The sequence below is a fragment of the Acomys russatus genome, chromosome 2, assembly GCF_903995435.1.
Source record: "Acomys russatus chromosome 2, mAcoRus1.1, whole genome shotgun sequence".
NCBI classification, from domain to species: domain Eukaryota; kingdom Metazoa; phylum Chordata; class Mammalia; order Rodentia; family Muridae; genus Acomys; species Acomys russatus.
This window is the reverse complement of record NC_067138.1, coordinates 30,346,374-30,362,719: the sequence shown is the minus strand read 5'-3', so window position 1 is coordinate 30,362,719 and position 16,346 is coordinate 30,346,374. Positions and strand designations below refer to the sequence as shown.

The 16,346-nt window shown below is 38.1% G+C and overlaps 1 pseudogene; it reads left to right on the top strand.

Moving 5' to 3' along the window:
• The first annotated feature begins 5,761 nt into the window (after window positions 1–5,761).
• On the top strand, window positions 5,762–6,346 carry LOC127197974 (E3 ubiquitin-protein ligase CCNB1IP1-like; annotated as a pseudogene).
• The last annotated feature ends 10,000 nt before the right edge of the window (window positions 6,347–16,346 follow it).

The following is a 16,346-nucleotide window of genomic DNA, read 5'->3' as shown; positions in this document are numbered from 1 at the left end:
TTGTATGCTCTTTAAGCTCCTGGGATTGTTTAATGATTGTTCTTTTAAATTTTATGCTAGAGTTCATTGGGGACATCTCATTGGCAAGCATTTCTACAGAACTGGTAGGTCTTGGAGAGCAGATACTGGCTTGATCTCTTATATTATTATATTTATGATGACATCTGGATACGTTGTCTTCCTTTGTTAGTTTTGAATTTGTTATAGACAGAGATGGTAAGCAAAGAGGAGGAGGTGTGGAGCAGGTTGTGTCTAGAGTTTTGAAACAGCTTGAGTGGGATAAACTTAAGTGGACAGTGGACTGGGCTAATATAGAGGACAGGCTTCCTGTTCCAAACTTGGATTGTGGAAGTAGATCTGTCTGGATGGAAAGGTAGAAGATATGGGAGTGTTCTGTAGTTGGGGGATAGGTAGTGAAGATCTTTGTCTAAGTCTAGATCTTACTTGTAGTAGAAAAAGGCAGATTATGCTGGAGTGCTGGTTATGAGACTTTGCTAGATCTGGAAGATATTGGAAAAACAAGGATGGAAAATGTGGACAAGGATACCTATCAGGCTAGATCATTTTGGGGTGGTGGTGGCAGCACAAAGGGAACTGTAAGTACATGCAATTAAGTTTGGTCCTGATGGAAGCTGGGAGGTCAGCTAAGGCACAGGAAGGCTAAGTGCTGTACTTTTTATTGTCGGAAGAACACAGAGTTGATTTGTGTTAGAAAAATCATTTGCCACATCGAAAGGATAATGGTAGAATGCCATATAATGATGTAAATACAACACATAAAAAGAATTTGGTAAAATTCAATGCCTATTTGATAACATAACTCTGGAAATTAGAAATATGAAAGAAATTCTTCAGTGTGATAAAGAATAGCTGTAAAAATGTGCAGCTACTACTACCTTTAAAGGTGAAAAATCCAGCTATTTCCCTTTTCAAAAATCAGAAAAAGAAGGATATTCTGCATTGTACTGGAGTCTAAGCTAGTGAAGCATAGGGTAATAAAGTCAATACTAATTTATAATGTACTACTGATGTGTGTGCATAGTTCTGTGTGTACTTGCATGTCTTCCCAAACTACAGTTCCTAGAGGACAAAATAAAGAGAGACAGATGATATTTTACATTGTACATTGTAATTGATTGCATTGCAGAAAAAGAATCCTGAGCTTAAGCAGTCTGAGTTTTTGATAGTGGTTCATACACCTGACTGAATTTTTAGAAGCAGATATTATTTTTGACTTCCAATGCTGTTTTCTATGCAAATATCTTTCAAGAGTCGGGAAAAAAATTAGCCACTATTTCTTTATTTTTTTATACATATTTTTACTTATTCTTTGGGAACTTAATACATGTCTATAATAATTTTTCATTAAAGTCATTCCCCATCTAACTTCTTCTAGATTTCCACTCATATTCCCTCCCAACTTCATGCCCTTCCATGATTTTTTTCTTTGTCTCTCTCAATAACCCGAAGAGTCTAATTAGTGTTGTCCATATGCACATGAATGTGAGGCCATCAACTGCAGTATGTTCAATGTATCAAGGGCCACATTCTAGAGATAACCAATTTCGTTCTTTCCCCTAGAAGCTATTGTAAGTAAGTCCTCAGATAGAGGTGGGGAATAATGTGACCCTTCCCCATCCAGGTAGAATCTCCAGCTTTATAAAGATAAAAAGCATATATAGACCCCTATCTTTCTATCTATCTATCTATCTATCTATCTATCTATCTATCTATCTATCTATCTACCTCTATTGTCCATATATCTAAAATTAAAAATCTAGAATAGTAAACAACTAAGAATTCAGGCTGATTTCAAAATTTACTATAAAGCTGTAAATTATCAAAACAGACTGGTATTAACATGGTAATATTAAGATATATTAGTAAGCTAAAAAAATATAGACATAGACTCATTTACTCGAACAGATTTTAAAAAGCACTAGAATAATTTTGTGAGGAGAAAAATTTGTTCCACAAATGTAACAGAAATAAACACATATGGTTAAATAAGCCATGAAATTTACCTTATATCACACAGGAGGTCTGATTCAAGACAGATTGTAGATCTTAATGTGAAATTATTATGTAGACAATTCATTCCTTCCTATATTATACAAAAACCCCACCATATGTTCACAAAGAGATCAGTAGAGATCATACCACCTTCTTTTTAATGAAAAAGGACAGGGAAAGAAACTAAATGTCCAGCAACAGAATATACAAGGCATTCACACAAAATTCCACTCAGCAATTTAGTGTACTAATACATTCAACTACATGTATCAGTCACACAGATTGTTGTGCAAAGCCAGAGAGACCAATCTCAAAGACAGTAGCAAGTACATGAATTCTAATAAGTAAAAATATGACCTGCCATGGAAGCCATCAGAACATTAATTGCCTAGAAAGCTGGACTGACTGGCAAGGGGACAGTTGAAGTTTTGAGGCCAATAAAAATCTTTGATAGTTTGTTAATGATGTCAGTTACAAGATTGTGTGCATTGGGCAGAACACAGGATTGTGTGCTTTGTGTATATTACACTTTATAAAATTTTCCTTATAAAAACTATAAACAAAGCACACTCATTAGATAATAAGGACTGCTTATTATAAAAAGCTAGTGCTACAGGTAGGCTGCCCTCCCCACAACCATTCACACTTTCTCACTATCTCATCTGCCTGTCCACCAAACTCCCCCTGATCCTGGCCTCTGCCCACCCTGTGCTCAGTCTCCTAACCTCTCAGTTGCCATACTCCATCCCTCAGATTGGCAGATACTCCCTGCACTACCAGAGACCAGCCTGTGGTGGAGATTTACTGTTCTGCCACAGCCTTTGCAGACTGAAGAAGTCCAGGTAGGCTTCCTTATGCCCCTAACTTACACATTCTCTCACTATCTCAGTGTATCCACCTTATTGCCAATCCTGTACCCCTTAGTTGCTGTGCTCTAGCCTCCAACAGGGACATAGATTCTTCCCAGTCTGTCAGAGACCAGCACACAACTGGGCAGATTCTCCTTGCATTACCATAGACCAGCCTGGGGCAGAGACTCACCATTCTACAAGAGACCATACAGAGTGGGAGAAGTCTAGGTAGGTTGTTTGCCAAATTCCCCTACTATCTTACTCTTTCAGCACCCCTACACCATATTTACCAGTCCCCCACACTTCTATTTGCCTTGCTACAACCTCCAACAGGGGTGAAGACTCCCTACTCTACTAGAGACCTAGCAAACTAGGAGAAGTCCAGGTAGGGTGCCACTCTCTTACTACTTCAATGTCCCCTTTCAAGGACACATAAAAAGGAACATCCACCTTGATCAAGTAGGCTTTATGCCTGAGATGCAGGGCTGGTTCAACGTGTAAAAATCTGTCAATGTAATCTACCATATAAAGGGACTGAAAGAAAGAAACCATGATCATCTCATTAGATGCTGAAAGAAAAGTCTTGGACACAATTTGATATCCCTTTATGTTAAAAGTCTTGGGGAGATCAGGGATACAAGGGACACACCTAACTATAATAAAAGCAATTTATAGCAAGCTGATAGTCAATATCAACTTAAATGGAGAGAAATTAAAAAGCAACCCCACTAAAATCAAGAACAAGACAAGACTGTTCACTCTCTCCATATCTATTCAATGTAGTACTTGAAGTTCTAGCTGAAGCAATACGACAACTAAAGAAGATAAATGGGATACAAATTGGAAAAGAAGTAAAAGGATCACTATTTGCAGATGATAAGATAGTGTACATAAGTGACTCAAAAATTCTACCAGGGAACTCCTACAGCTGATATACATCTTTAGTGAAGTGGCTAGATGCAAAATTAACTCAAAAGAATCCTCTTATATAGAAATGATAAACAGGCTGAGAAATAAATCAGGGAAACAACACACTTCACAATAGCCACAAATAATATAAAATATCTTGGTACTTCTAACCAAGCAAGTGAAAAACCTATATGGCAAGAACTTCAAATATCTGAAGAAAGAAATTGAAGAAGATATCAGAAGATGGGAAGATTTTTCATGCTTATGGATCAGTAGAATTAATATAAAAATGGCCATTCGAACAAATGCAATCTACAGATTAAATGCAATCCCCTTCACAATTCCAACACAATTCTTTATAGACTTTGGAAGAACAATACTCAACTTCATATTAAAAATCAAAAAACCCAAGACAGCTAAAATTATCTTGTACAAAACCCCCAACAAACAAACAAACAACAAAACCCCAAAATATCCAGAGGTATCACCACCTTGATTTCAAACTCTACTACAAAGCTATAGGAACAAAAACTGCATGGTAAGCAGATATATTGATCAATGTAATTGAATAGATGACCCAGATAGCAATCCATATACCTATAGACACCTGGTTTTTGCTTTTAAAAAAGCCAGAGTTATACAATGGAACAAAGCATCTTTAACAAATAGTGCTGGTCTAACTGGATATGGGCATGTGGAAGAATGCAAACAGATCCAGATGTATCACCCTGCACAAAATTCAAGTTCAAGTGGATCAAAGGCCTCAATATAAAACCAGATACAATGAATCTGATAGAACAGAAAGTGGGGAAGATCCTTGAATACACTGGCACAGGAGGCAACTTCCTGAACAGAACCCCAGTAGCACAGGCGCTAAGATCAACAATTGATAAATGAGACCTCATGAAACTGCAAAGCTTCTGTAGGGTAAAAGACACAGAGGACAAAAGGGAAGCCTACAGAATGGGAAACAGTCTTCACCAACTCTGCATCTGAAAGACAGTTCATTTCCAAAATATATAAGGAACTCAAGAATATAGACATCAACAAACCAAATAATCCAAGTAAAACTAGAGAATTCTCAATTGAGGAATCTCAAATGGATGAGAAGCACCAGAAGAAATACTTAGCCACCAGAGAAATGCAAATCAAAATGACTTGGAGATTCCATCTTACACCTGTCAGAATGGCTAAAGTAAAACAAAACAAACAAAACAAAACACCAGTGACAGCTCATTCTGGTGAGGATATGGAGCAAAGCGAACACTCTTCCCTTGCTGATGGAAGTGAAAACTTGTACAGCCACTTTGGAAATTAATATAGCAGTCTTTGAAAGCCAGAATATATCTACCTCACAACCCACTTTTCGCCATTCCATTTTACCACAAAGATACTTGCTCATCTGTGTTCATAGCAGTTTTATTCACAATAGCCAGAAATTAGGAACAACCTAGTGCAATGGAAACTCACAGAAATGTATGAGGATGACCATATCTAAGACTTTTAGTAATGAGGGACAGGGAGCCTGACCTGGCCATCTCCTATAACCAGGCAAGGCTTCCAATGGAGGGAATGGGACACCAACTCAGCCACAAAAACATTTGACCTATAATTTGTCCGGCCAACATAATGCACTGGGGTAAAGCTGGCCCAGAATTGTAGGAATGACCAAACAATGACTGGTCCAGTGTGAGACCAACATGCCATGAGAGAGATCCCAACCCTGAAACTGCCTGGGGACCAGAACCTGGAGGCCAGATTACCCAGGGACCAAAGATAGGCTGGGGAAGGGAGGGAGGGGAAGTGAAGAAATGATTCCTAAAGGTAGTTTGCTTTAATTGTAGACAGGAATCTGGTATAATCACCATCAAAAAGATTCCATACAGCTACTGATGGAAACAGATGCAGAGATCCACAGCCAAACATTAGGCCAAACTTTGTGAATCCTGGCCAAGAAGGGAAGGGCATTTTGGAGGAGACAGAAGGGCATGTGGAAGAATGCAAACAGATCCAGATCTATCACCCGGCACACATACCAGACACACAAGGAGCGTCTCTAGCAAGAATATAATTTCAGCAAGGCCAAGAGCCATTTAAAACAGATGGAAAAGATATACACACAGAAAATACAGAGCAAGGATGTAGAACTGACCTCTATGAAGGGGAGGTCACCTCCATGAAGAAAGTTCTACAAGAATACAAGAAAAGGTTTAGTGACATCTCTGAAAATCTTACGGAATGCAATAGCCAGTATCAAAAGATCCAAAGCCCTTAATGACAGTCTTAGGCTATGAAACATCACTATTGCTAGCCAAAAAGGTTCCCTGGAGCAAGCTATGATCCCACTGTCTGGTGTCTTTGGCTTTCCATTAGGGGATAGCTAGAAGTTTCCTTTGAACCATATACCAGTTGGAAATAGAAGTAGAGGAGATGAAGATGTTCAGTCCAGACCATTTTTTATGGGTTTCCCCACAACACCTGAACCCATTAACAACTTCTTTAGTTTTGCTTCTCAAAGTCATGAAGCAGAGCAGCAAGTCTGCATCAGGGCCTTTAAAGCAAAAAGAATTTAGCTCATTTCGTGTTTCAAGACTGTTTTCCTACAGTTTTACTCTAGATGAAATGATTGGCATCCCTGAGTTCTCTTCTTTCACCTTCGAAGTTGGCTTGCAATAGGGTGTGTAGCTTCTTGTGTGTGTGTGTGTGTGTGTATGCATGTGTGTGTAATGTGTGTGTGTGTGTGTGTTTTGTTGTTGTTGTTTTCAGTTTTTGCTTAGGGCATGGGCATTTCATGAATCTCAGACTCAATGTTCATCACTGCTCACACAATCACATTGTTGCTCAGGTCCCTGTTTCAGACCAAGCTGTGTTACGGTTCTGTAAGCACCAGTGTTATTCTTACACAGTGCTTTGGATCCTAGTATGCATATGTTAAGTGTGTGTATTTATTTTTTTCTGCTAGTCTATTTATGTAAAATTTACGGTCTTGGAAAATGATGGCCCAAAATGATGGTCTTGGAAAATGGTGGTTTGCTATTTGCATGTATTTTACACAGTTGTGTATCTTCATTTGTATTGTTTTGTTTTGGAGGTATGCATCTGGCAGTGAATGAAAGTGCAATTTGATGCATATTGTTAAGTTTATATTTAAAATAACTTATATTTATAAGAGTTATTTGATGATTTCATTGGTATTTGTTTTAAAATAAAACTGCTTCTTTGCCTTTAAAAAAATTAAATTTTGGTAGAATCACACAGCTTATTCTTAACACTTACACAGGTGACTAACCAAGAGAATATAAAATGAAATGGATAAAAACAAGAGCAGATTATTTTTCAAAGGTGAAAGAAGAACACATTGTTGTAGATGTAGATGCAGTTTCAAGAATAAATACTTGCAAAGATTTTAGATATTAAGATGCAGTTTTGTTTGATCAGAACTGATGGTGTGGGGGAAGGGGCTGTTATTTAATACAAGCTTTCCATGGGTGGGTCACCATTCGTTTTGTTGTTGTTGTTGTTGTTGTTTTTGGACGCATCAAACACTAACAGATGTAAAACTTTGAGTACTAAGAATCTGACTGGCCTTGCTAATGCTTTTTTCTTTTTGAAGTTTATTTTTGTTGGCCTTGTTTTTGCTTATTGAGAGAGATGTCACCAGTAAAATGAAATTGTGACAGAACCATCTCATCCGGAAGATATAAGAAAGATCTTGGCCCTTCAGATGCCCAGAAAAGAGTAGAACAATTAGAAAGCAAACCATCAGATTAAGGTCAGAATCATCTGCTGGGAACACAGCATAGCACACTGTGGTGTCATGTCAACAATATTTTCAGATAAAACGTAATCAAGAAACTAAACCTCTGTTTAACTGTCTAACTACTGTGGTAGGTTCTCTGAAGCATGAAAAAGTTAGTGCTCTATAGCAGCCATCAGAAATAACTACATAATAGTGAACATAACAAGAGAAATTAATTTTACCCCAATTCAGGATGTTAGAAATCCAAGACCTAGATGCTAGGACTCCTTTTCAGGGCTTATAAATGATTACCTTTTTTTGATGCCTCTCACACCGTGCCCCTTTCCCCTACATCATTTTTATATAAGGGCAGCTGTCCTGTTTGGTTAGAGCCATAGACAAGTTCATTTTCACTTAATAACCTGTAAAGTCTCTGTCTCCAAATATTACCATAGTCTGAGGTAGCAATTAAACTTGAACATGTGAATTTCATGGGGGCACGACATAATTCATAAAAGTTTGATGTTCCAAATTCCCATTAAATTTATATACTAATATATTTGCCTCATCCCAACAGTTCAGAAATATTTAACAAATTCTAACATCAAGAGCAACTTTAATATCAAATCCAAATACCACCTAATAGTTATGGGTACACAGAAGTTATGATTTATTATGAAGAGAAACTGCTCTCCATCTGTGAACTGGTAAAACCAGATAATTAATGTGCTTTCAAAATGCAATGGCAAAGTGGAATCAGATAAACATTTTCATACCAAAAGAAAGGAAACAGACATAAGAAATAGATGAACGTGACAAGAAGTCTGAAAATAGCAAGGAAAAGCTCATTATATTTTATACCCCTTGAAATCCTGTTTGGATCCACACTATGTCCTATAGACTCACCATAAAGGGACCCAGGCACTCAGCTGGGCTCACCAGAGTTAAGTCTGTGCCTTCTGGCCTGGGATCATAGCCTTAACAGTTCTATAAGCAACGACTTATGGTATGCCTATAAAGCTATCTTTAAAAATTGGTGGAGAAACAAAGGTATTTCAAGAAAACAGAAATGAAAGCAGTTCATGATAATGAAGCCAACAGTGGAGAGATGTCTTAGTAGAATATGTTACAGGTAGAAAGATAAAAAAATAACTACAGATTAACAAATTAGACTTGTTTTAAAAATGTCTAACGAAAAAAACTCAGGAAACCCACAAGAGTTAGCAAATAAAAGCAAACAAAGTAAATTGTTTTCTGGTTCTATATCTGTCATGGAGTTTTTGGGTTTGTTGGTGGATAATTGCACAAAACGTATCCAATAATACATTTGTAAAACTTGACATGAAGCATCATAGCTTCCATTTTGAATGCCATTTCTAGTTGCATGTGTTTATTAAGTGTTGTAGATTTTGGGTCTGGCTAAATTGGTATGTTTTATTTACATGCATTTTTTAAAAAATAATAAGGCTTATTTAAAAATTTTTGAAAGTCCGGAAAACCAAACAAAACAATTCTAGAAGCTAGACGGAGGAGCTGAGGTCAGGCCACATGTGGCATGGCAGTGGTGTTCTACAACCTTCTGCACCACCTCCTAGACAACCCTCCACTTTCCCTGTGGACAGCCATGTTCACAGCTAAGAGAGCTCTCTTGGTTCTTTCTCCACTTTCACTCATTCCCACTCTCTCCAGCACACGTTTGCATCTCAGTTGCTGCCACTGTGTCTTATGTTCCTGTCTTTGGCAGCAATAGTTGGATGGATCTGTGACTTATTTGCCTGAGATCTTAAGTAGTTGTGCATCAGCATTCTTTCCCTGGTGATCGTGTGTCTTCACCTCTTGCAGTATAGAAAGATTAAGAATGTTATCTTCCAGTTGAAGGGTTTAATGACTCAATCTTTTTCTGTTTACACATTACAAAGAGAAACCAGGTATTCCTTCAGTACCTTTCTGAGCAATCTCCTTGACTTAAGTATTCTTTATTTCCACCCAGGATCTTACCAGAGGACCCTTTAGCTTCATTTCTACTGATAGTTTCCTCAAGATAACCTCGGATGGGATTTATAAAAAGTTAGTATTTTCCTCTTTTGTTGAGAATAGATTCTTTTCTCATGAAATATGTTCTGATTACAGTTTCCCTTCCTCTACTCCTCCCAGTTCTTCCCCATACCCCATATCCAGATCCACTTCTTTTCTGTCTCTAATTTGAAAGGAACAGGCTTCTAGGAAATATCAACTAAACATAACATAAAATACATAAATATAAAAAACATTATATTTATTCTGAACAAAGAAACCAAACAGAAGGAAAAAAAATTCCTAAAAGCAGACACAAAAAGACTCACTTGTTCACATACTCATGGGTCCAAGCTGAAAGCTACAATATATATGTGGATGACCTGGTGCAGACCCATGTAGGCCCTGTGCTTATTGCTTCAGTCTCTGTGAGTTCATATTAGTCTATCATGAAATTTAAAGGTAAATGTATGGAACTAGGAAAAAAATCATCCTGAGTGACCCAGAAAGATTTATGTGATATATTCACTTATATTTGGATATTAGCTATTAAATAAATGATGACCTACCTATAATCCATAGACCCAGAAAGGTTAACTATAGAGGAAGGGGCTGTGGGGGAGCACATGGATCTCCCTGAGAGGGAGAGATAGAATAGATTTTATGGGTGGAGTGAGGGATGGGGAGGTAAGGACAGGAAATGAAAGATCAGTTGGGTAGCAGGAGGGGAGATAGGGTTGAGGGGGGGAGTGCAGAGAAAGAGAGCTAGAATTGAAGAGCATTTGAACAATGGTATCTGTTGTAACCCACTTAAACTCTACAGCCCCTCCATTGAGACCTACTTTAATGTCTAACATAAATGTATCTCTTCTGTTAACACTAGGACATAGCATATCAGAAACCATTTTAACTCCAAGTCTCCATTTTGATTATAAGGTGAAATTAAGTTCAAGTTCTCAGGCCCTATGTGCCTCAAACCAGGAAGGTTCAATGTTTGCTGCTTAGAATAAAACAATAGATGATAAATGCATGTTCTGCTTGGGTTCAAGAAAAATGATGTTCTATTAGAGTTAAGGCCACAACGTCCTACTGTGTTCCTTACTCCCAGAGATCTGGAAAGTCCCCAAGAGCTCCCCTACTCTAAATCCCATCCAATCAGCTTAACATGCTTTGTCTAGCCACCTGGATAAATTGTGCTCAGAACAAAATCGATTCTTCTTGTGTTTCGCTAATCAAAGTGATGTAATGCTGCCCTCCCCCTTGCTTCCCACTTGGTTACCTGGTTGTTACCTGGTTACAGTTTTTCTTATTAAAAAGCTTGCCTTAAAAGCAGACCAATGTTATGGTCTGATTCCTGATTTCAGACCATGGCCCTGACTCATCAGTTCTTGTTACCAATGTTACAGTCTAATGTACAAGTTGTCCTCTCAGTCAGTTTTTGTTCAGAGTTCAAATAAACTTCCATCAGTCTGAGTCTGGTGTTTTGAGTGGTCAGTGTGTGGCTATTCCTAAACCTTAACAATATCAAAACCTAGTGCAGTAGAAACTCAATAAAATATATGAAGGTGATCCATATTAGGCCTCTTAATAATGGGGATACAAGGTTCCAACCTGGCCATTTCTTGTCACCAAACAGGACGTCTCTTACCAGAACTGCATTGCTTTCAGTTGAATTGTTGGCCAAGAGAGTCCAATGGAAATCTCTAAACAACCACGGCTGTTGCTAATTCATTGGGTTGTTCTCTGTAGACTGGCAGCAGGGTCTCATTGCCGATGACAACACCCACACCACTCATTGAACATAGAGAAATTGAGTTGGTGCCTACATGGAGCGCTCATCCCTATGTTCTAGTGTCCTTGGGGGAGGAAGGTACTCTGCAGACTATGAAAAGAGAAACACAGACACCAACCCAGGTGCAAAACCTTTGACCTATAATCTGTCCTCCCTGTAAGATTTATATGCTAGGACAATGATGGCACAGAATTTGTGGGAATAACTGAATAACCAACCAATGGGTGACTTGTCTGTAGGCCCACTCCTGAGATGGAAGAGATACCCAACACTGTCTAGGTAACCAAGAACCAGAGACTAGATAGCCCAGAGACCCAGGGTAAAACCAAGCATTATTGGTCTTTAAAAAAGATTAATAAATTAATAAAATGACTGCTAGTGATATTTAACTGCTCTCAATGGTCAGTGGCTCATTTGGTCATCATCAGAGAAGCTTCTTCCTGCAGCAGAGGAGAACAGATGTAGAAACCCACAGCTAGGCATTCATTACTCATTTGGAGTAAATTCTGGAACACGTAGCACTAATTATGTCATCTTCATCAATTCCCTCCTCTCAGAGCTCAGGGAACTCTGAAGAAGAGGATGTAGAAAGAATGTAAGAGCCAGAGGTGATGGAGGACACCCGGAGAACCTCTGAACCTGAGAAGGGCTTCCTTCCTTCCTTCCTTCCTTCCTTTCTTTCTTTCTTTCTTTCTTTCTTTCTTTCTTTCTTTCTTTCTGTTTTTGGTTTTTCAAGACAGGGTTTCTCTGTGTAGCCTTGGTTGCCCTGGATTTGCTCTGTAGATCAGGATGACTTCTAACTTAGAGAGCTCTACCTGCCTCTGTCCCCAAGAGTTCTGGGATTAGAGGTGTGCACCACCACACTCGACTAGGGCTTCACTTTTAAAACATGTCCTCCAAACTTCTCCAGCCTTTAATACTGTCTGGTCTAATGACCTTTCTGTTTTTAAGTTGTTATAGTAACAATACACTTTGTGCTACCAAACACTGCTTGTCTGCTACAGGTGCCACAGCAGAGCATCCCATGCCAGTGATTTAAGCACAGATCTGTGCAATGTTGAAAAAGTCTGCTCATGATATTCTCTGTGCAAGGCTGTATTCCAGTTTCCTCCCCTATGCAGGATATCATTCATCACATTAAAGCCAAACCATACAATAACACGGATATAAATCAGCTCCTTAAAAGCCCTGTTCTGTAAATACTGTCACATTCTGAAGAACTGGCTTTAAGTTCTGACATAATAAATCCAGCTTGGACACAGATTGGCCTGAATTCAAGCCACAGATCTGTGATCATGCCAACCTCACTGGATACTGATTTCAAGCATTCGCCTTATAATTAGATATCAACCTTTGTTGTTTTTATGTCCTTTCGATCACTATCTTTGAAGAAGATTGTAACTTTACATGGTCTTCTACTGTGCTTGGACCAGATCTACAGTTCCTATCAGTACAAGTGAATTTAAGCAATGCCAGATTACAAATACTTTGCAAAAGTTTAGTTATTTCACTTCTGTAACAGAGTGCAGAATATCATGGACCATAAACATTTTTATTATTTTATTATTTATATGGATATTAAATCAAAAGAAATCATTGAGCTTAGGAATGTTGCACAATCTTGAAATGAGACAGTCAATAAAACTCATTTGTTGAGACATGCACTAAGCAAGTAAACATAAATATAATGATAGCTAGGTTAAGCTGAAGGAACATACACACACACCTTCACAAATAGATTGAAAAAAATAAGGTTGTTTAGGGCTATAAAATAAGGAGTATATAAAGAAATGGATTTTAAAAAATGTGTTCTAGACCCATGAGAGGACTTGGCACTTGCCCCCAAGCCTGTTGACATGAGTTTGATCCCTGGAAGTCATATGTAAAAATGTTATGATGTGATTTATTATTGCTTGATGTGTTTTTCTTTCTTTTTGGTGTTAAAGTTTAAAAATTAGTTGAGAAATGGAAGGATCATCTTTCTGAAAACAGAAGACTAGATAACACATTTTTCCTTCTTCTTTTCTTTTACTGTGGTTTTGTAACACATTACTAATGCTGATGCATTTTCTTCTTTAAAATTTTACACTCACATACATGTGATGTTTACTTGTTAGAAGCTTAGTTTTTCCAGTCAGGAACTTGGTCAGCAGGGAAGATAATATCCAAAATGTAATGAGTCTTTAAAATTTCCAAAACTAGTTGAATTTTCTTCACAATGTGAAGTTAGGAATTCCTTGCACTCAGTGCAATGTCCAACATTCACCTATTAAAAGGTACCCAAGGCAAAGAGCAAGTGTCCACAGACTTCAATGTGTCCAGATACTTTAGGAATTCAGAAGATTCCAGAAGATGACCTAAGAGGGCTCCTACAATCCCATGTTTTCCAAGAAAATAAATTATCAGTTGGCTCATAGGGAGAACAAAAGCATTGGTCCTCCATCCAAGACTCACAGATATTTAAATGTAAAATGTGTCATCCATTAAAAGAATTAAGAAAAATATTGCCTTTAAGCCCAGCCCTTGGGAGGCAGAGGCAGGTGGATCGCTGTGAGTTCATGGCCATCCTAGTCTACAAAGTGAGTCCAGGACAGCCAAGACTATGCAGAGAAACCCTGACTCAAAACAAAAACAAAAACAAAACAAACAAACAAATAAAACAAACAAACAACAAAAATGAAAACCAAAAAAGAGATAAAGAAAAATATCATGGCTCTTATTTTACATGTTAAAGCTCAAATAATAAAACATATCAATTATAAAATATAGTTAGCATTAAGCTATACTGTGTAAATAGTTAAGTTCCTTGGTTTAAAGAAATCCAAATGGGAAAGCAAAGCTTCTTACATTTCTCTTCATATTTTCAATAGCAATTGATTGTCTATCTTGTAGAGTCCTTTATCATATCATATCAATTACAAACTGGGCAAGCAAGTAGATTTTGCTATACTTAGAAACTACAAAAGAGCTGGTGAGAAAAATAAGAATATAAAAGTAAATGTTTTACATCACAAAAACTCAGAATCTCAGAAAGAATCTGGGACCAATATTGCAGGCTGTGCTTACTGGTGGGGTTGGAGAGGGAAACATTTCAGGGGCCAACTGGTTTACACAGGATGGAGGTCAGGAGAGGAGAAGCCCAAGCTCACCTCACTTTGTCACATAGCCCATGTAGCTTGCCTTTCATTGTATACTTGTTGACTGACACAGAACACAGGTCAGCTTCTTTGGAGAAGACTATGCACTTATCAATACTCTCTTTAGTTGGCTGCAGATTATATTGTCATTTTAATACCATTAGAAGCAGGGTTAAGAGGGACACATGCAGGGGGAAAGGGACATATTCTCAAAGAACATACTTGCTTCAGCTGTCTTATAATTCTACCTATTTCCTCTACTCTCCAGAAAAGGCTTTTCCTAGTCCTTTAAAGCCTTCAAAAGGGTTGTCATCAATTAGTTTGAACTGCCACCTGTTTCCTTGGCTGCCTTCACCCAATGGTACTTGGCTTGGACAGTTAGTGAGTTCTACCCTGGTGTAGTTAAAGAGATCTAAGTTGTCACCATGTGGTATAACGGGACTCATGAAATGTCAGGAAAAAAAAATAGTCTCCAAAGTGTAAGGAGATGAACTGAAATTCACCAGCCAATGAAAGATAAAAGATAAGTGAAGAGAGCCTTTACTTCATAAATGAACAGGTCTCCTTAATGTCCTTTCAATCTGACTAATAATTTATGAACCACGTCTCTAACTCCAATCAAAGGTCTGCTTGCTCCATTGTTATTTTCTTCTCATATCCAGATCTAAGCTTACATGCTGTCATGTCTACCGACTCTCCTTTGGGTCGCAGATGGTTCAGAGTTTCAGACTAATGGTGACATTACTGGCTGCCTAGTGACTCTATGCCATTTATTTGTTTTTCACCTGTGGTAGTCAAAAAATCTACTTCACCTCTTCATGGCCCCATTGTCCCGCCTCATGGCTCAAAAATTCTGACTAATCTGAATCAGTCATAATAGTTTCATTCTCTTTGCCAGTGGAGGATTTAGGAGCTTATGTGTCTTGCTGTTTGCAAATGAGAAAAGGGGACATGGTTGGGAAGCCTTTAGAATGACATCTTGATGCGTAAGACATAAGGAAGAATGATGGCATTTCTATGACCCTGGCTGTGGGTGCTGTATTTAGCTATGCTTTAAAAGTGTCCTTCCAAAGATTGATGTGCTGGAAGCTTGTTTTCCAGTGAGGTAAAATGAGAGATGGTGAGACCGAGGCAAGCAGGAGGTAATTTAATTCATTGTGTGGATTAGTGATCTCCTCATGGTAGTTCATGTGAGCTGTCTTTGGAATTTCCTGGAGAGGACGTTACATAAGCATGTACGCCTCGATTCCCCAATTCCACTTCCACCACCTCCATGTACCCACTCTTCACCTTCTGTGAGCAGTTCTATCTCTTTCCTCTCTTCTGTGGTTCTATGATAGAGCCACTAGCTCCAGGCTGCTGAACAGCCATTCTCAGCACCGAATATGAAGCAGCTTCTTTTTTTAATACAACATGCAGCATCCGATACTTTGCTATAACGTGCAAAGCTGCCTGGTCTTTGGAGTAGCTATCTTGCTTGTGAAAGTTGATGGCTGAGATCGGCAGAGATGGTACATGCAGAGAATCTTCTTTTTGATAATACCATGAAGCTGTTGACTAAACTGTTTGAAATAGTTCAGCATCATGAATTCTTTAACACAAACAGAAAAGTCCCCCGAGTGTTCTGGTACTCAACTTGCATATTTATTTTTCAGCATTTTAAGAACACTCAAAATTCCTCACCCATATTATTTTCAGTCTCAAGCTTCTCAAAAAGGATTTTTAAAAACATTAGTGAGATGTTTAAAATTCATCAAATATATTTTTATACATCCAGGTACAACTTGGATTGAGACATTGATTTCAGAAACTTGGTTAAAATTAAATTATCTGCTAGGGAAGATGAGGCAAGAGCATCTTGCACCATGGAGAGGTATAAAATTTGCTAACAT